This window comes from Homalodisca vitripennis, chromosome 1 (assembly GCF_021130785.1).
Source record: "Homalodisca vitripennis isolate AUS2020 chromosome 1, UT_GWSS_2.1, whole genome shotgun sequence".
NCBI classification, from domain to species: Eukaryota; Metazoa; Arthropoda; class Insecta; order Hemiptera; family Cicadellidae; genus Homalodisca; species Homalodisca vitripennis.
This window is the reverse complement of record NC_060207.1, coordinates 171,708,293-171,726,991: the sequence shown is the minus strand read 5'-3', so window position 1 is coordinate 171,726,991 and position 18,699 is coordinate 171,708,293. Positions and strand designations below refer to the sequence as shown.

The window sequence follows — 18,699 nt, the reverse complement described above, 5'->3', positions numbered from 1 at the left end:
CCCACCGTGTTATGACACTATTTCCTATCCACATACATCAAGTAGCACCAAAGGCAAAATTTTACGATTTAAGTTCCTTCTCAGTGGCTTTACAACGGTCTGCTTAGGAAATGTACTAATCAGGCTATACCAGGCATCGCTGTCATCTTCCACAAAATAAAATTTATCTAAACGTTAGTGACTTATGTTTCGGAGATTCACCCCAATCACGTAGTTCTTCCAAGTAGGTGACAAACAATTTTTTTCCTATAATACATTATTTTGAGGCAAAAAAGGGTAAGTAACTAAATGTGATTGGATTATCATGTCCGGGGAGGGTCCTGGATTATCGGCCCTTTTACTGACAATGTCGGTAACACAATCGTGCTTTGGATGGCAGGCTGGGATAATCCACTTATGTGTTGACTCCTATAATGCCTTTTCGGTTCTCTCATTGAATTCCAACTAATAATTCAATTTGGCTCTTCTTTGTCATTAATAGTTCTCTTCCTGATATTTATCATAAGATATCAATATCTAATAAATCATAATACACTATTTTAAAGTAATTAGTAAAAACGTTTTAAAAACGTAGTTTGAAACGTGCAGCTTGTGATATCAAATCATAAACAGAGAGTCCCATATCAGTGGTATGAAAGTACTTCAATGTTTTTTGTTTTTACTAACATATATTTACAGTTTTACTTAAATCCAAAATAAATTATTGGATGGCTAAAAAACTTTCAAGTTATTTGTATGTGCTACATTTATTACATAGTAAAAATTTTGAGGTCAAAGTTATAGAAACTAGCATTAGTTCTGTCTTTCAGTAAAAGTCCTAAAATTCAGAACAAACTTAGCAGACATGTTAATAGATCAAGAAAACAACGTCAGATACGTCAAAGTTAGATCTGTCCATATACTTTGTGTCAGTCGTGAAGTTGTATTGACACATATTGACTTGAAAGAGTTCTAGATACGGTGGTATGAGTAACATTTTATTTATGAAGTATTGATTTGGAAACCAACATACCTTCAAAAGTTCAAGCGTTCTCTTTGAAGCTAATGAATACAATACTGAAGAAAGATTGCCTTTCATTAGTTGAACCAAATTTCTGTTGTTCTCTCTGAATGCCGAATGAGTTGTTATTATAATGAAGCAATTACCACCAGCTCTGTTGTGACTTGCAAACAAAGCTTAATAGTTGACAAGTTCTCATTAATTGGCTACTATGCTATTTTTTATAGTATCAGATGTATTATATAGTTGGGATTTTTCAACTTAAAGAAAATTATGTTTTTGATTTAAAAATAATATTAATAACATCAAAAGCAAGATTTATTAAATAATTTATTAATATAAATATTAAAGCTTGAAAAACTAATATAAGGATAGTTGTAATCGTGGCATCTTTAACTTAATAATAATAGTAATAAATAACGCAAATGTTTAACATCATTTTTAGGATCATAAAAATAATATGATTTCTAAAAATAGGCAACTGTTTAAACAATACAGTTGTTTTTTTAATTAACTCACTGAGTTATTTACTCTTTGATGTAAACAGTTACTGAATATTTATAGATATGTTACATACTTGACATTAAGTAGACAGAATCTGCCAGGGATGCAAAAGTCTCTGTAGTAGGCCTAGTAAACTTGTTTGATTCTACGCATATTTTTAAAAAAGTGTATAAACTCTAATCTAATGGTAAATTTGTAATGTAAAAAAGAAGTTTGAAGTAGTAAATTTTGAAGTAATTTGAAAACCCTGTTTATGGGAATTTAAAATACTAAATGATATTTTGGTATTTTTAATTACCAAAGAGGCAATCATAAAATGACTCATAGTGGATAAGTGCATACTGGTATTATGGCAGTTTATATTTGCGTCAATGTATTTTCATATCACATATTAAACAACGATTACAAATCAAATTTCAAATTTTAATTTCAAAATATCGTATATTGTAATTGGGTAAGGTTTGTTTAGTTAGTAACATTTAAATCAATAATTATTTTACATAAGTCGTCACTGATAAGAAACTGTCTAATAAAATATGTACAATACATTAATTGAGTCGTCAAATTCCGAAACGTCCTATGTCCATTTTTTTTGGAAAGTGATGTTTTGGTGGTTTATGGAAGCAGAACATCCACTGCATAAGTAACAACAGCATTTGTATTCCAAAACGTCCTCTTTCCTATTTAAAATTAATATTGAAAAGTAGCATCAATTTCCAAAACGTCCTTTGTCCACTTTAACAATTCCAACATGGCGGACATAAACTCTACAGAATCAAATTGTCCTATCTTCAGCTTGGTAAGTATGCCGTCACATCCTTCCAGTTTCAAAGTGTCCTTTGTTTAAGTAAGGGTATGCTGTTAGTTTTAGCACTTATTTCTCTAACAATGTATTATTTAGAGCATTATTCATGTTTAAAACATGTAGTGGCAACCCTGGTGGAGTATAAAAAACAGCTGTAAAGATTTTTAGACGATGCATGAAAGCAGAAAGTAAAACTGAACATAAACCTTTCTTTCGGTGTGTTATGCTAGTACCTTTGAAGATTACTAAAGTTTTATTGCTGAATGTTTAAGTTGTTTTGTGTTATCTCGACAAAATACTATGTTTATTGAAAACTAAAGTAATTACACAATTTGTACTTTTATCGTCAGTGAAAAGAACTAACAATAAACAAATGGATAGTCAAGAAGAGATTGAAGTTCTCTAAGCTGGGAAGGTGCAACCAGCGGCCGAAGGTTAAAGCTAGGAAAAGAAAGTTAAATGTAGAAACAATGGAAAAAGAATCAAAAAATAAGAAAAAAAGATACTCTTCTAAGCAATTGCCTACTTTACCTACTTGCCAGCACAAAAATGCCAAATTTAAATTGTACTACATTAACAATGCAAGATATCCGCAAGTTTCATGAATGTTTTTATGAAACAAAATCTAAAAATTGATCAGGATAATAAAATAATTTTGTATTCTTCATGCGAAGTCTCCTGCAAGATATAGAGCTAGAGGCGATAGGAAACATGTCAATGAAGTTAGCAATACATTTTACATTCCAATTTCTCGACAAGGTGTTAAAAGTAAGGTTCAAGTTTTGTAAGACAGTATTTTGTAAGATCTTGGGTATTACTGAAAAAAAGAGCCCAGAGAGTGTGTAAACGGCATTTTAGTACAAGCTCATTAGCTACTGATAATCGTGGAGGTGACCATCGATCTCAAGCGATGGTACAACAGAGAGGAGGTGTGAAAAGGTTTATTGAAAATTTAGTTCCTTTGGAAAAACATTATTGCAGAGCTCGTCAGTCCTGGAGAGTGTACTTACCCAGCCATTTAACTATAAGTTCTCTTTGTGAAGAATACAATAAAACCATAGAAGATCATCTTAAAGTTAAGTATGAATTTTCATACTTTAGAGTATTTTCATTAAAGATTACAATATTGGATTTGGATCACCAGCGACTGACCAATGCTCAAAATGCCTTCAATTTAAAGAAAGGTTAAAGTCTGGAGAAAACTGTTCAGTTGAATACAATGTGCACAAAAAGAGAGCAAATTCATTTTATGTTTTTGCTAAAGTAAGCCTAATGAGGGGTGAAATAACGTTCACCTTTGATTGTCAAAAAAATTTGGTACTGCCAAAAAGTCACTGACCAAGCTTGTTATTACAGCCGTCAGTTCTACTTGTATAACTTTACTGTTTGTGAAGGCACTTCCAAAGAAAATCTTAGTAAAGAAAAAGTTTCAATTTTTACATGGACTGAAGCCGATAACAAAAAAGGCTCAACACTGATTGCATCAGCTGTGTACCACAAGCTCTGTAACACAAACATGGATGGATATAAATTTGTTCGTCTTTTCGCTGATGGAGCTGGCGGACAAAACAAAAAATTCTATTTTGATTTTCATGTGTTGATGCTTTGGTTATCAAACCGTGCTCCTGGTAACATCAAAGGAATAAAGTTAACCTTTCCAGTGGCAGGACATTCATAATTGCCGCCCGATAGGATTTTTGGACTCATTTGAAAGAGACCTAAAAAAAATTGAAAACAATCATACAGCCTGAGGAGTACTATAAATGTTTTACAGAAGCATGGGACTGTTCTGAAAATATCTACCGACTTTGAATTTTATGAATGGAAAACACCAGCCCAAACTGTCATGAAAACTCCGGCTAAATGGCACTTTCGTTTTGCTCCTACAAAACGATTCATTATCACCCGAGGGAAGGCTCCAACAACTTCAGTTCTTGTCCAAGGAGAACCTGCTTACATGTTTTGATACTGGAACTGCTAAAAAGGTTTTCAAGCCATCAATGTGATGTAAATAGTGCTCCAATAGAAAAAGTTATAGTTGGAATACCTGTAAATCCTGCTAAGAAAAAACGATGTTAAACGACTGCTTCAGCTGCACTTTGGAGACGGATGGGAGGAGAACCCTGCATTCAGTTTCTACAAACGTATTATAAATGACGAACAGCTTCCAGAAGAATCAGAAAATGAAGAAGAAGGAGGCCACATGGAAGAAATTGACAATATTGTGTAAAAAGTACATAATGGACTCATAAACCTTTTTACAAAGAAAACTAATTTTAGAATGTTTAAAAACTACTGTAAATGTAGAAACGAACGAACAATAAAATGTTCCGAGTTTTAATTTTTTACGAGTGTTAATGTTAAGATTTGTATTTAATTTTTGCCTTTATAATGTATTATAAAATACAATTTTGATTTCGAACCAAATGTATTAAAGTTTCTTTCGTTTTTACCTTTTTTGAAACAAAGTGTCTTTTTTGTCCAAGTTATACAGTTCCAAAATGTCTTTTGTCCCTCTTACAGTTCCAAAACGTCTTTTGTTCAATCTTACTTTGCTTTTTATGAACAACATACACATAATTAGACTATTTAATCATATTTATTGTGTTCAAATATTTATTTGCTATTTTTTTAAAACATAATTAGCTTATTTTGAAGTGTAGAAAAATATTTTAAAGAAAAATCTTGATTTCCCACAAATTTTACTAAGTGGACAAAGGACGTTTTGGAATTTGACGACTCAATTTATCGTCTAAACATGCATTCTTTTAATTTTAAGTTGAGTAAAACATGGTCTAATTGTTTAACTGCGGGTAAGTTTGCAAGTCATTAGTTATTTATAATATATTAATATTAATAATATTATGTAACTAACTTTTAGAGTTATATTACAATTAAATCTTATAAAGTTTGGAATAAATTTAGACTGCATAACTCTACTCAGAGCACAACTTAGATTTATTGCTTTTTATTTAGGTAATACGATGATTCAAGGTTATTTATTGAACCTTATCTTATTTTAAATATTAAAAATTTCGTCGTGTGAAGATTTAAAACTGCTGCTGTTAAAATAACACCTAATTTACTATATTATTTTAATTACATTACAATTCCTTAGTTTATGACGGAGTTTCAGATTTCCTACTGTAAGATTAACGGATTGCAGAAATGTTAGTTTGGCATTGAGTGAGTAAGCCGGTAAGTGAGGTATAGGGGAGCGGTAAAGGACATATGTGATCCTGCTACCCCCAAACCGCCCACCTGTTGAGCGGAGCTGTTGTAAAGGTCAAAGATACAACCGCAGTTGACGTATAAACCCAGTTGGCCCAGGTCGCGACATATGAACTTTCTCTCCCTAACTTTGCAGTTTTTACTGAAATCACTAAATCTTCGTTATCTAGAAATCTAGAAAGTAGACCTTAAACATTTTCTTTAAAATGTGTTAAAATTTTGACCAAATCGTAGTACCAGACCTAAAACACAATTCTAAAAAACACAATTTTAGAAATCCAAGGTACATCAAAATCGCAACAGACTCATCAGTTTGTTCTAAGAAATATAATAAAAGTATAACATGACACATTTATTTTGCTCTATTAAAACATTTTAATATTTATTAAGTTATTTGGGGTTTTGAATAATAAAATTTATCATTTTTTTAATTGTAAGGTCATTATTATTAAAATATTCATAATTTTTAGGTTTTTTACTTGTTTTTTAATAGGAACTCTATCAAGCCTATCTTGCACAAATTACTCTTTATCAATGAATTGACTAATAATTTCTTCAAAGTAGATATATTGCATTTGATTTTACCATTTCGTAAATAAACCGTAATAATAGCGGTAATAAAAAAAATGTCGTGACATGCAATAAATTATAATGTGGATTTTTAATTATATTGATTGAAATGTAAAAAAAAACTGTTTTCCATACCTTGGGGGTTTGCGATATGAGCCATGATTTCATTGATTGAACTTTAGTGAAGCCTATTATTGTGTGGCTGGAAAAAAAATATTTCTGTACGCCTGTCTGTCTATCTGTCTATCCGTACAATATCTCGAAAAAGAGCTGACCCATAGACGTGAAATCGTACATGAAGCTTCATTTCTATATGAGGAATACTGATTTAGTTATATGATGATGCATGTCACTCAGTGCATTAGTGATTATTTTTACATTACTCTTATGAGTAACCATGAAGATAACGAGAAAAAGTCATAATTAATAAATCTGTAAACATACTAAGAACACTATTAGATACTAAAACAACTGAACAAAACTTTTATTATGCACTAACATTATACTTAATTTAATGCATAATATGTGAATGTATCATGTACCAAGATATCTCGAGAAATATTTCATCTAAAGACTTGAAATTTTGCAAGAAACTTATTTTATACATAAACAAGAATTACTTCTATAATGGTGATCGACTAACCATCGAACTTGACTGAGCGTCATTTGAAGCCAATCATACAGTAGGCTGACAGAATTTCTTTTATGCCTGCCGGGAAATGTAAAAACCTGTTTTTGTATAATGCATGTCTGTCTTGTGTCTACTGGATATATTGATAATGAAATAAGCTATTAATAGACAGGGCATTTTTCATGCGACTTCAGCGAACTTGCAAATGCGTAGCGAACTCATACCTTGAAAGTAGCATGCAGGAAAGTATTATACATAAAATAATTTGTTATACTATGAATATCTTACAAGGTGGTAAACACTAATTAAATAGAGAACTTACCGCAAAAGATAAGCTAGTGACGGAAAAATAAGTACAAAATGGCTTTACTATATTAATTCTATTAGTTATAATTTGGTTATAATAATTAGGTAGTTATAACTAATTGATACTGACTGATAATGATTGTTTTTTGAGCTACTATTGTTTAGTAGCAATAAATCAGAAAATTGTAGCATCTGAACATCAGAATCTTGGGAAATCTTGTAGGAACAACAAGAAAGTGAAATAAATAAATTAGGAAACGAATGAAAGGATGCGTTTCTTATTGTTTTAAGATTACAAAAACTAACCTAAAATGTTACCAAAAGAAGTTCAAAATTAGTTAGATTAATAAAAAGCTTGATATTGTCAGTTTAATTTCAAACATATCTTGGTCAACAGTTGTTCTATATAGCTTTTCTTTAACATTACTACAGAGCCTTAAAACTCTAATGGTGTAATCCTTGATCCCAAAAAATTTACTAAATTTGTGTTTGTGAGGAGGACACTCTGCTCCTTCTACAAAACTGGAAATACAAGTACATGAAAAGAATACAGCAACGGGGAATGATTGGAGAATAATTCCCGCTACTTTGTTCTATAAAAATAAATAGTCGTTTGATACAATTCATTACATGTAACATTTTTGGAGTGGTAAAGCGTTGAAATGTTGTCTTTCAAATATTAAACGTTTTAGTAATTTAACTCTGTGTGTAAGGAAAAATCGTTTTGTTAAATAAGTTTACATGGCCTGTGTAGTTTTACAATCCAAGGAAAGCAGTAATTATTCTCAATGAATAGGGAACTAGATGGTATACATCTGTATGTGTGTTCCAAACCAAAACATTATTGATTGATAGCACCCGTTATTTGTTAAGGTGGACCCGCTGTTCTCTTGGTGTCGATTACTCCTCTTTTGTCTACAAGGGAGTAACCTAGAAGTAGTTGTGACAATATTATCTTCTAAACCCAAACATCTATACAGCATTTAGCTTTTTCTTACTTAATCTTATGACCTCAAACTTACCAGTAAGATTAGGTAGTAGTCAGAGTGGATTGAGTGTATCCAAACAGTATCCCAAAAGAAATATTTGTAGTCCGAAATCAGCTTTGTGAGCTCATCAGGTAATTTACTATTATTGCTGTACGTAGATAGATTTATATGAGATAAACATCACCATAATGGGTCAAATTTAATTTTTCTGTTGTTATTACAAAATTTAACAGATAGTGCAGTTCCAAGGTGTTTAAATTATTTCTCTAAGTTAACAGATAACATACTGAGGACTCTGGCCTACAAAGCTATCATACGAGCAACGTATTGAGCTAGGCCTACGTGTCACGGTGCGGGGGGCGTGAGGGGCGTCGGTTGCCAGGATACGTCAAGCTGGGCGTCGGGGCGCTGTCGTGGCGATGTCAGTGGGGCCGTGTACCGCGTAGTGTGAGCGTCGGACACCGCCGCCACCGACCGTCTCTTGGATACCACCCTCTGGCTCCGGTGAGTACGTCATCACTCTGCCAGCTGTTGTCTTACGAGGGGAGGTCGATAGTAGTCAAATATACCCTTCAACTGTGAATTAAAAACAAATGTCGGAGCAACACTATAACTTCAATCTGTTCCAAACGCTTATGCAATATTTGTATATTACGCGAGCACAGATAATCAGATAAAATACTATTTTCCAATACTAAAAACTTTTACATATATAACACTTTTAAACTTAATTTGGAACGCTTATAAATATAGTGTACCATTAAGACGTACGTATAATAGTATGAATTAAAATACATATTTATTGAGGCGCAGATTTGGACCTCACAAAGTGTGTCATTCTTAAGTTTAACCACACATGTATTAAAAAAAGAATACAATCCATATTATTAAAAAACGGATTTTATCATTTTTTTAAATCGTCCTTTTACTACAAATATTATTTTTCGTAATGTTAGGTAATAAAACCAGAAACTTACAGAAAATGTTTTATTTTGTATAGTTTTCTATTCACTCATTGTCAATAATTTTTGTAATGCATGCGATTAGCGCGTAATTTTCTGCCGAATAAAGAGAGTACCATAAACACTTGCAATATTTTTCAATTAATTATATTTTCTGAAAATAATTTTAGCACATTATTTAGGAATATATTTTGAAATATAGGACATAAAAACTAAATGAAAGGGGTCCGTTAAACTGAGACTATTTAAATAATGTTTCCCTTCAATAGGGTGTTGAGTTATTTAGTGTTGTATTCAAATTTTAAACTTCTTTATGGGGTACATATTTATGGTGACTATTTATATAAATATCCTATTAGTGGCCTCATAATTTTATGTGGTTTAGAATAATAAAGGTACTAACACTTATGATATTGAATACAAAGAGACTAGCTATAAATATTGAGAAAGTTAATAGGTAGTAAATGTATTAAATGTTGCTATTGGATACTGACATACAATATTATCGTTATAAATAGTTACGTAATGTTATTAATTCCTTTATGAAACTGTTGCCGAGAACTGAATAAAACATGTTCCATATATTTGATTTGCTGTTTTTGCAATTTATTTAATTGATTTCGGAGGATTAATTAACGTTTAGCCTGTTCTTTTCCACAAAAATTAAATTCTGAAGTAATCAGAATAAATTAATTGATGTTATTCTAATGCATATTACCTGTATTAAACTGTATACGGCCCAGTCGCACTTCTGTTACAACATTTTTATTGTACAACACCTCTCATCCTGGCAATATATTTGTACTAAATAGCAAGTGTTTTCCATATTATTTAAGTGATAAATATTTCATTTTTCGAACAAATTGTTGTGTATAACTAATAGTAAAAGCAACCTTTTTGGTTATAAAATTAATAAAATAATTAATTAAAATTAATAAATAATAAGTTATATATAATAATTTAGTACATATATTTTAACTAGTTGTAGTACATATCATTCATTTACTTTCATTAAACTATGCTGTAATATATATGTGCATATTTAAATTATATTTCCATAAATTCAAAATAGTACAATTATTTATGTTTAGTTCTAACAATAAGTAATTAAATATTAGAAGTATTATACCATGAATTGAACGTTCAAAAATAATAGTAAGGAAGATATACTAATGGTAGAAATCAGTGAATCAAAAACATTTTCGGATAATAAATCTTGAAACCTAACCTTTAATTTTTGTAATGTTTCTTTTAATAAGACTTCAGTCATTTTTATGGACATTTGCCATCGTTCGGTGATAGAAAAAAATCAGCAATCTATTACGTGTAATCTGATCTCTTCGTCAGGTGAATACCTAACCTAACACATATGGTAAGAGTAGGCCTACACTCTAGATAAAATTAATCAACACAAACCAGAGCGTTGTGACAGGCGTAAGTAAGGAATTACAACAGCCATGTCGTGTGCCTATTCCAAGCATATTAACTCTAAAACATGGACTTAATGAAAACTAAACACTGATTCTTAAAACCGAACTACAGAATATATGTCGTAATAGGTCTGCACTCACCAGCCAACCAAGTTATTTAATAAAATTTCTGATATATTAAATAACAATATTATTTTTTAACAAAATGAGGTGAAAATATCAATATTAGAAGTACTAAGCTGTTAGTAACTAAACAGATTTACTCATATGAAATATTAAATAATTTTTTTTAAACAAAATGAAGTGAAAATCTCAATATTAGAAGTAGTATTGCTGTTAATAACTAAACAGATTTAATCACATGGAATTGTTTTTGAAAAATTGCACAGTTTAGTTTTGCTTCTAATGACAAAAGCAATTCAATATAAAAAGTAAAACTTATTAATTAAGATCTACTAATTGCCATATAAGCTATTAGGCTAATATCCATTTCGAAAATATCCATAATATAAAGAGCTATGTTTTAGTCAGAATAATAAAAGACTACTGTTTAAATCTCTCTGTTATATCATGCTGTTAATTAATTACAATAATTTGATAACATTTAATAATGTTCCAACAATAGTCTTTTCTTACTTGTCGCAAATTGGCATAAAATAAATATCAGAGTTAATATGATTTTATTTGCTTACGTTTAATCGCGTGTAGAAACCTCTTATCATACAAATAAGTTTGATAATAATGCGACTCAAAACATTAGCATCTAAGTAGTAAGAAAAACATGATTTATAACGTAAAATTACGTTTTCCACGTGCAGAATGTTGAGAGAATTAACTAATTGACAACTTTGTATTGGAAACCTCAGTTTTCTATGCTCAAATTGTTGCTCGGCCTTCACCCTCTTAAGAGAGCCTTGTATCAGGTCTACCTCATCACAACAGCGTTTCGACATAACAAATCGTATATAATGTACGACTTCATTGTGACTTTAACGAACATATCATAATAAAATTGTTGTATTATAATCCTTCAACTTTGTATGCTTGAGGATATCTGACGGAAACAATTAGATTAAGAAATCAAGAATAAGTAGTCCTTAATGCAATGTTTTAGTGCGGTTATAGTTAAAATAATATATTAAAAAGCCATATTTTAGTAGTAGTTACAAATGAGTTCTTGATTGCTAAGAATAGTTATAATATTGGTATATTCATACTTCATATTTTGTTGTTAGGGATGCAATACAGTACATTGTAGCACATAATGCTGATTGCGTTATTTAAAAATATCGTTGAGTTTATTGACATAATCATGGTATATTCATATCTAATTTCACAATAAACATAAAATAAGTAAACTTTTGATAATGCTTAATGAAATTAAGCTTTAAGTATGTAATTAACAATACACGGGTTGAAAAATAATATGATTTTGTACATATGACATTGTTATATGGTACACTACGGTTCACGAATTCAAAATCTACCTTTTTCTCTCGAATAAAAACCTGTATAAGTGAGATTAAATACACAAAATACTTTACAACTAAACAGTTCCGAAATGCACTTGCCACACACTAAAGTAAAGTTATTAACTTACTATTATGTATGTTACAAACTCGATCAATATCTTGTTAGTACACTGACAGTATGAAGTTCAGACTTGTAAGAATGGAAACAAGCGATGTCGCTGCACAGAGCAGAAAGCACTAAATAACATTATGTTATGCACTACTAAGTGAAATGGAGAAATGAATGTGGACTAAAAGGCTTATTTAAATGCTTTCTTTACATTTTCTGTTTACACTGAATGAAATATTCATAATTTCAAAGTGATAGAAAATTGAAATACATCTCAACAAATACATGTCGATTCACTTTAACTCGTGTTATATTGTTTATCTACGAGTTATTCCCATTATAGTATAAGCATTTATAAGACGCATATGCAAATTTTAACTTCGATTTTTTAGTTCATGATAACCAGACGAATTTTAAATATTGAACAAATGGATATGAAGCCTTAATATAATGGGAAATACTCGTATCAAATTCCCGTTTCAAATATCCGCTCTACTGCCAAATCTCGGGTTTTTTATTCTCTGTTTTATTTTTATTGACTCACTAGACAATATTTATATATATTAGAAAGATAACTTTAAGGTTATTAATTTAAGCTATTAAAGACTTTGGTTACATTTTAAAGGCTGGTTGGTAGTTTAAACCATTAATGTAAATGTCTCTTTTTACATGAAACTATCGGTCAGTAATTTAACAGTTTTTTTTTTTTTTTTTTTTTTTTTTTTTTTTTTTTTAAATAATTTCCGTTTCTTATAATCTTAATTTAATATTTTTTTAGAAAATATAAGACCAATCTCCTTTTCAGCCTTACTTTACCTATAATCAAAAGCTATATTTGCACAAGCACAAAGAGGACAGCCAATATAGTAGATCTCCAACACCATATATTTATAACAAACACAGAATGTCAATTGGGAAACCTAACATTAATATTGGATTTTCTTAAACTAATAAGGCAAATTGAAGGCTCATTTAGGTTGTAACATTTTTTGTTATTAATGAACGCTTATTAATAACGCTTATTAACGCTAATTAAACACACATTCATTATTACAAGCATGTCTCATTGTGAATGTAGAGTTTAGCTCAAGTTCAGTCTCCTTTTAGTGCATCGTCTGGAATCTGACGCTGTCACAGACTTGACTCCTGGAATCTGCAGTCATGTTTCTCTGAAGAGATAAAAAAACAGATGGAGTCAAAGAAGCTCAAAATGAACATTTTACATATTTTTACATCAGAAACAACTACACTACAAAAAATAGTGTAATCTAGTTTAAGAGATATTCTCATTGTCTCATCAGTTACACAATTGAAGTGCATGAAGTTTTAAACACGATCTATAAGCACGTTGGAGAACCTAGTTTTCTATACGTAGCTATACGTAGTTGGAAGGTTTGAGTTAGATGCTGCACTTAGAGGAGGTGAACTGAAGCTAAACTCAACATTCACATTGAATCAACCCTTCCCAGCATAGCTGCGTTATACATTTTTCCTTGAATCATCCTCAAAATTGTCCCTTAACGCACATGCAGCTTCTTTTCTTTCAACATGCTGTAGCTCAATGTGTACTTCGGGTGTGGCAGGTCAATTTTGACTGAATTATTTTGTTGCTTATTAAAATATCTTTTGGAGTACGTTCTCTATACGTGGTATTATTATAAAACATTAAAGATTATGTTAGATACAAATTTATTACTGTACATGACTAATACTTCCATGAAAATACTGATTCTGATATTTCTTCGTATTTTAAATTATCGTCATTAATTTTCATGTATTAAATTAAAGATTAATTAAAATTAATTTAGCTCCACAATTGGGAACATTCTTCGCTGTATTTTTTAATACGAACAACTCAAAGCAATTAAACAGTTCAATATAAATTCACTTTCAAAGTATGGCCATGATAAAACTTTAAACATTAATCTGTAGCCTTCAGATGTTGGAACAGATGTTAAATGTTGGTTTTCGTTCCTTCTCTTTGAATTTAGTTTTGTTCGTAAATAAGTAAATATACATAATAAAATGTGTTTTTCAGCAACACATTTCGAAACTGAAAAGATTAAATATTCGTCTTTTAAATTATATTAATATGTTATACTCACATGAAACTGAAATTTAAATAAAAAATAATGAATTATCATCAAGTTTAACAGGAGTGATTTAGATTATTCAAAATATTATTTCAGAGCTCATAAATTAACATTTCTACAAATTTTCTTTTAATACTTGTAAAAATACTTTTTTTAGGTTTAGGAAAATACGATTTTATACTTTAAAATACTAAATAATGAGTTCCAATATATTTGAATAATTGACGTCACTGGAAACTCCTCAGATTCCAACTACTCGTATTGTTAGCTAGTATTTTCGACTCGAGTGGCAGTATGAACAAATCCGTTCGGTGCTAACATAAGGCGGACATATGGCGGAAGCCCAAAGAATAGGCTACTACTCCGAAGACTTACTATGTCACAAAAGGTGCATACATGTACACGTAAGACACCTCTTGTGTCTTAATATTAGTTTTAATTAATATTAACCATTAGTTGTTGATGAGCATGCACGCAGCTGATAAATTCGGGATGTCGATTTACAATAGTATAGAGCACCTAAGTGCGATATGCCTGTCGATTGTTTTGGAGGAAAATTACATGTGTTCAAAGGGGTATTTGTAACACAGAACTGTTAAGACCATAGGTGGTCAATATTGTAGATAACTAGGTCGGCGTAGAATCTAAACAAGTACGAGTGTGGTAAACACTTCACTCGGGCAAATCCTTCGAGTGGTTCAGAATGATCCTTATGGGTACTTTGGTCCCGTGTCCCATATTAGGAGAAATTGATTGAATAAATCACGAAGATTTTTAGTTTTATATTTCAATTATATTAAATCTGGAGAACTTAACTATCTCCTAGAATCGTCGTATTTCACCACAACATATTTGATAGCATTAAATATAGTATTATAAAAAAGAAAGAAAGAAACACTTCTTTATTGAGGCGAAATTAGGACCTCAATATTAGGACAAGATATGGTCCTTTCTTACATTTAATCTCTTAAAAATATGTCTTAACAATGCAAATTAAGGCTAATTAACTATAACTTACACTTACAGTATTCCATTCACTCTTCCATTCACACAGTCACGATTCAAAGAGTAGCCCCGCTGCCCGCCCCAATAATCCGGTCCAGGTATTTTCGTCTCAGCTCCGCCACAAACCGTTTTCGGCTCTCAATTTGTTTTACAGGATCTGGTAAGGAGTTCCATAATCTACAGGCGGCGGTATATGTCCTTAAAATTAAAAAAAAACTGTTTTTTAATTTCGTCACAAATTCCTCCTGAATCGATAAGTAGATTAAAATTTCTTAAATTTATACACTAAAAATTAGATTCAAAACAATATGAAATGTAGATTTCTTATTAAGGTTTTATTAAGGTAGCTAGCTATTATTTTGTTTTACAACGTGTTCAGCATTAATTAAACTATCTATAGGTAAAATATGGCAGTCGTAATATTTTAAATATTGTTAAGGATTTGAAATAACTGATAACAAAGTAATCCCTTTGTATTTATGGAATTTTTGCCACAAATATTGCCCCATTTAATTAATATCTCCTTTAGTAAAGTGAGTTGAAACAAGGCTAAATGGCATGCACTAGTTCTCTGCACAAAAACACGCCTCGGGTTGAATGGCAGACTAATTGGTGTTTAATCTGTTTGGTCTGGGTAACATAAACAAGGCGTAGAGTATTAAACTTGTTTTAAGAAATAAATTAGAAATATCAAGAAATATCATATTCCTTCAGAGTATTATAACTATGAAATAACTTTTGAAAAAAGACCTAATCCTAATAATAAAGGCATAAAGTCAATCGCATTAGGCCAAAGCCATCTTCTGATAAGACTAGCTTTAGATTGGCTGTGATTGCTTAAAATAAAAAAACTTTTAATTGTGTCCGTTTTAATTAGTCAAAAGTTTTTAATTAACGTTTTAAATGGATATCAGATATACAGAGGAAACTGTAGGAAAAATAGATCCCTTTGGAGAAATATTGAACTTAGAGCTTTGAAACTTTCTAAATCTTTTTTAATTGCATTACGTCTTAATGCAGGAATTAATTATTACTCTTCATGAATCTAATACTAATACTAACATGCTACTTATATGCAATCTGTAAGAGGAGAAAACGTAAATTTTCCTTCATACCTGAACTACAATTGTATTAAATTCTTGTTTGTGGCAAGGAATAAGCAAAAACAACTACGAGTAAATACATACAATTTATGAAAACGTACATTACAAGTCACACTCGAATATAAAAAACGTTTTGTGTATATAAACAAACTCCTTCTCCCTTTGGAGTATTTATCTTTGATCACATTAAGGTGAGACTTAAATTATTAAGTCTATGTCCGTGGTTACCTAGATTTAATAAAGGGTTTTAATTCTTTAATATTTTAAATTTAATTAAAAATAAACAGGAAATAATCGTTTTCTAAAACACAACGACCTACATAATGAACAAGAAAAAACAATACAGCAGTACATAGACAAGTTACACGTAAAATATGTCCAACACCGAAGTATACCGAGATGTTTACTGCACTTTTCCAATATTGTTATTCAATTTTTATCATTGAAACGACCAGAGGTAAAATTCCAGGAACAGAAGTACAAAAATAAGAAATATCAGGACATGCATGAGTTAGAAGGAGAAGGTACATAAAACGAAAGAGGATCATTTAAAATCCTTGTCGACATATTGGAGCCCTGTTCTTGCTCTCAAGTAAATTGGCCCGTTTTAACCCAAAACACACGTTGAAAGCTTTGGGTATAAAAGCTTTTATGTCGCGGTCTGATATAAACCACGGTATGAAGCCAAATTTGTCCCAAAATTGATGTATTAAAACACGGTTTCTTACTGCTGCTATTTTTGGTTTATCGACTGACATTTTTTCTTATATATTTTACACCTGCGGATATACATCAACGATTGTACACATGTATAATATTTGTTAGTGACTAGAGAAGCCAAGTAGAAGTTGTTTTCTGTAATTAGCTGTTTTTTTTAAAGCTGGTCGTTAGGATGACTGTAGTAATTTTTGAGTAACGGTCAATGGTAGAAACATAAGGTTAAAAAGTAACCTCTTAATTTCCGTCGGATTATTTCTGTTGTACGTAAAACTCTCTTTGCGAAACTGTTTTCATCAAAACGATTTGTTTCTTATTTTGCATGAAATAATATATAAAAACCTAGTTAAAAAAATTATTGTTAAATAAGAAAATTATTAGCTGTTAGTTCCGATTGTATTTTATATACAATACAATGTGTACGTAAAAATCTATAACTTAGTTTTATCAATTATAATTTAGCCGTAAGCAAATAATATAATTTATGTTTCACCCAATCTGAGAGAGAAATAATAAAATTTTTATTAGATTATTCCATAAGGGATATGACTAACTAAGGATAAGACTAAATAAGAAAGAATATATCGAATAATCGGGGTATGATGATGACTTATAAGTCAAAATATAGTTGGAAATTTTCATAAACATAAATATAAAAAACTAAATAAATTAATGACTTATACTTGGAAATTTTCATAAACATAAATATAAAAAACGAAATAAATTAATGACTTATAAGTCAACATATAGTTGGAAATTTTCATAAACATAAATATAAAAAACTAAATAAATTAATGACTTATAAGTCAACATATAGTTGGAAATTTTCATAAACATTAATATAAGAAACTAAATAAATTATGGACAAGCAACTTTAAAAAAGTTAACCTCAAATATCTTAAATGTGACATGTTGTGTATGGATTCCAATTCTCCTATTTCTAGTGTTTTTACTACTTATAAACATACAAAAACAATCTAATATGTTTCTTTGTAGTAAAGTAACTAGTCACCCAGTAAAATTAATTACAATTGTTAGTAATTCATTGAATTGTTTGAGACAATACTATTTATTATACTCAATTCAATTCTAGTTAATGTAATAGAATGTCAAACAATTCCAAAGGAAGGTCTAGGAAGTGATCGCAATAAATGGGAATTCCACGTAACATGCTCCGGCGGATTATTAAATCTTTCCTTACAAACTTTTCCAATAAAGTCCAATTAGCCTTTTAGAGGTTTGTCAATATTTGATAACTTTCCAGACCATCGGGTATCAATAGTTGCTTGGCAGTTCGTGAACTTCTGGAGAACAAGAGTCCATACCAAAACTCTTTCTATACAGAGTGTTTTGCTCACAATATAAAAAATATTTACAGGAATATTTAGTTAATGCACATTAGGTAATGCTCATGAAAAGCAAACCGGTGAGTGTAGTTTATGTGTAGAACATTATATATCTTCATACTGAGTAATCGTTGCAAACTTGTTTTTTTACTGATATTATTCAAGAGACTTATAAGAATTACTTTTTTACCATGTTTTATAACTCTGTTCGTAATTATTTATATTTTTACTATCACCGAGCCAAACAAATAATTTTTTCAGCTCAAAGTTTCTGATACTATTGCAAAGAATTCTCAGAAAAATAAGATTGGTACCATATCGCGTTGGAGTATGGAATTGATCATTTAATACGTCTATAACGTACATATTTTTTATAACTTAAGTTATGGGACCAATGTTCACAGGAATAACTGTGTAGAGTACTCC

At 30.4% G+C, this 18,699-nt stretch overlaps 1 protein-coding gene across 5 annotated transcripts in view; it reads left to right on the top strand.

Moving 5' to 3' along the window:
- Window positions 1-18,699, top strand: part of LOC124352731 (Kv channel-interacting protein 4) — a 344,993-nt gene that overhangs the window by 95,253 nt on the left and 231,041 nt on the right. The window contains exon 1 of one of the 5 annotated variants that reach the window (XM_046802367.1): window positions 8,437-8,540. The exons of the other annotated variants lie outside the window; for them this stretch is intronic. The gene's annotated coding sequence lies outside the window, so the exon portion shown is untranslated. Of the gene's footprint in view, window positions 1-8,436; window positions 8,541-18,699 lie in introns of those variants that run through there. 5 annotated transcript variants of the gene reach the window in all.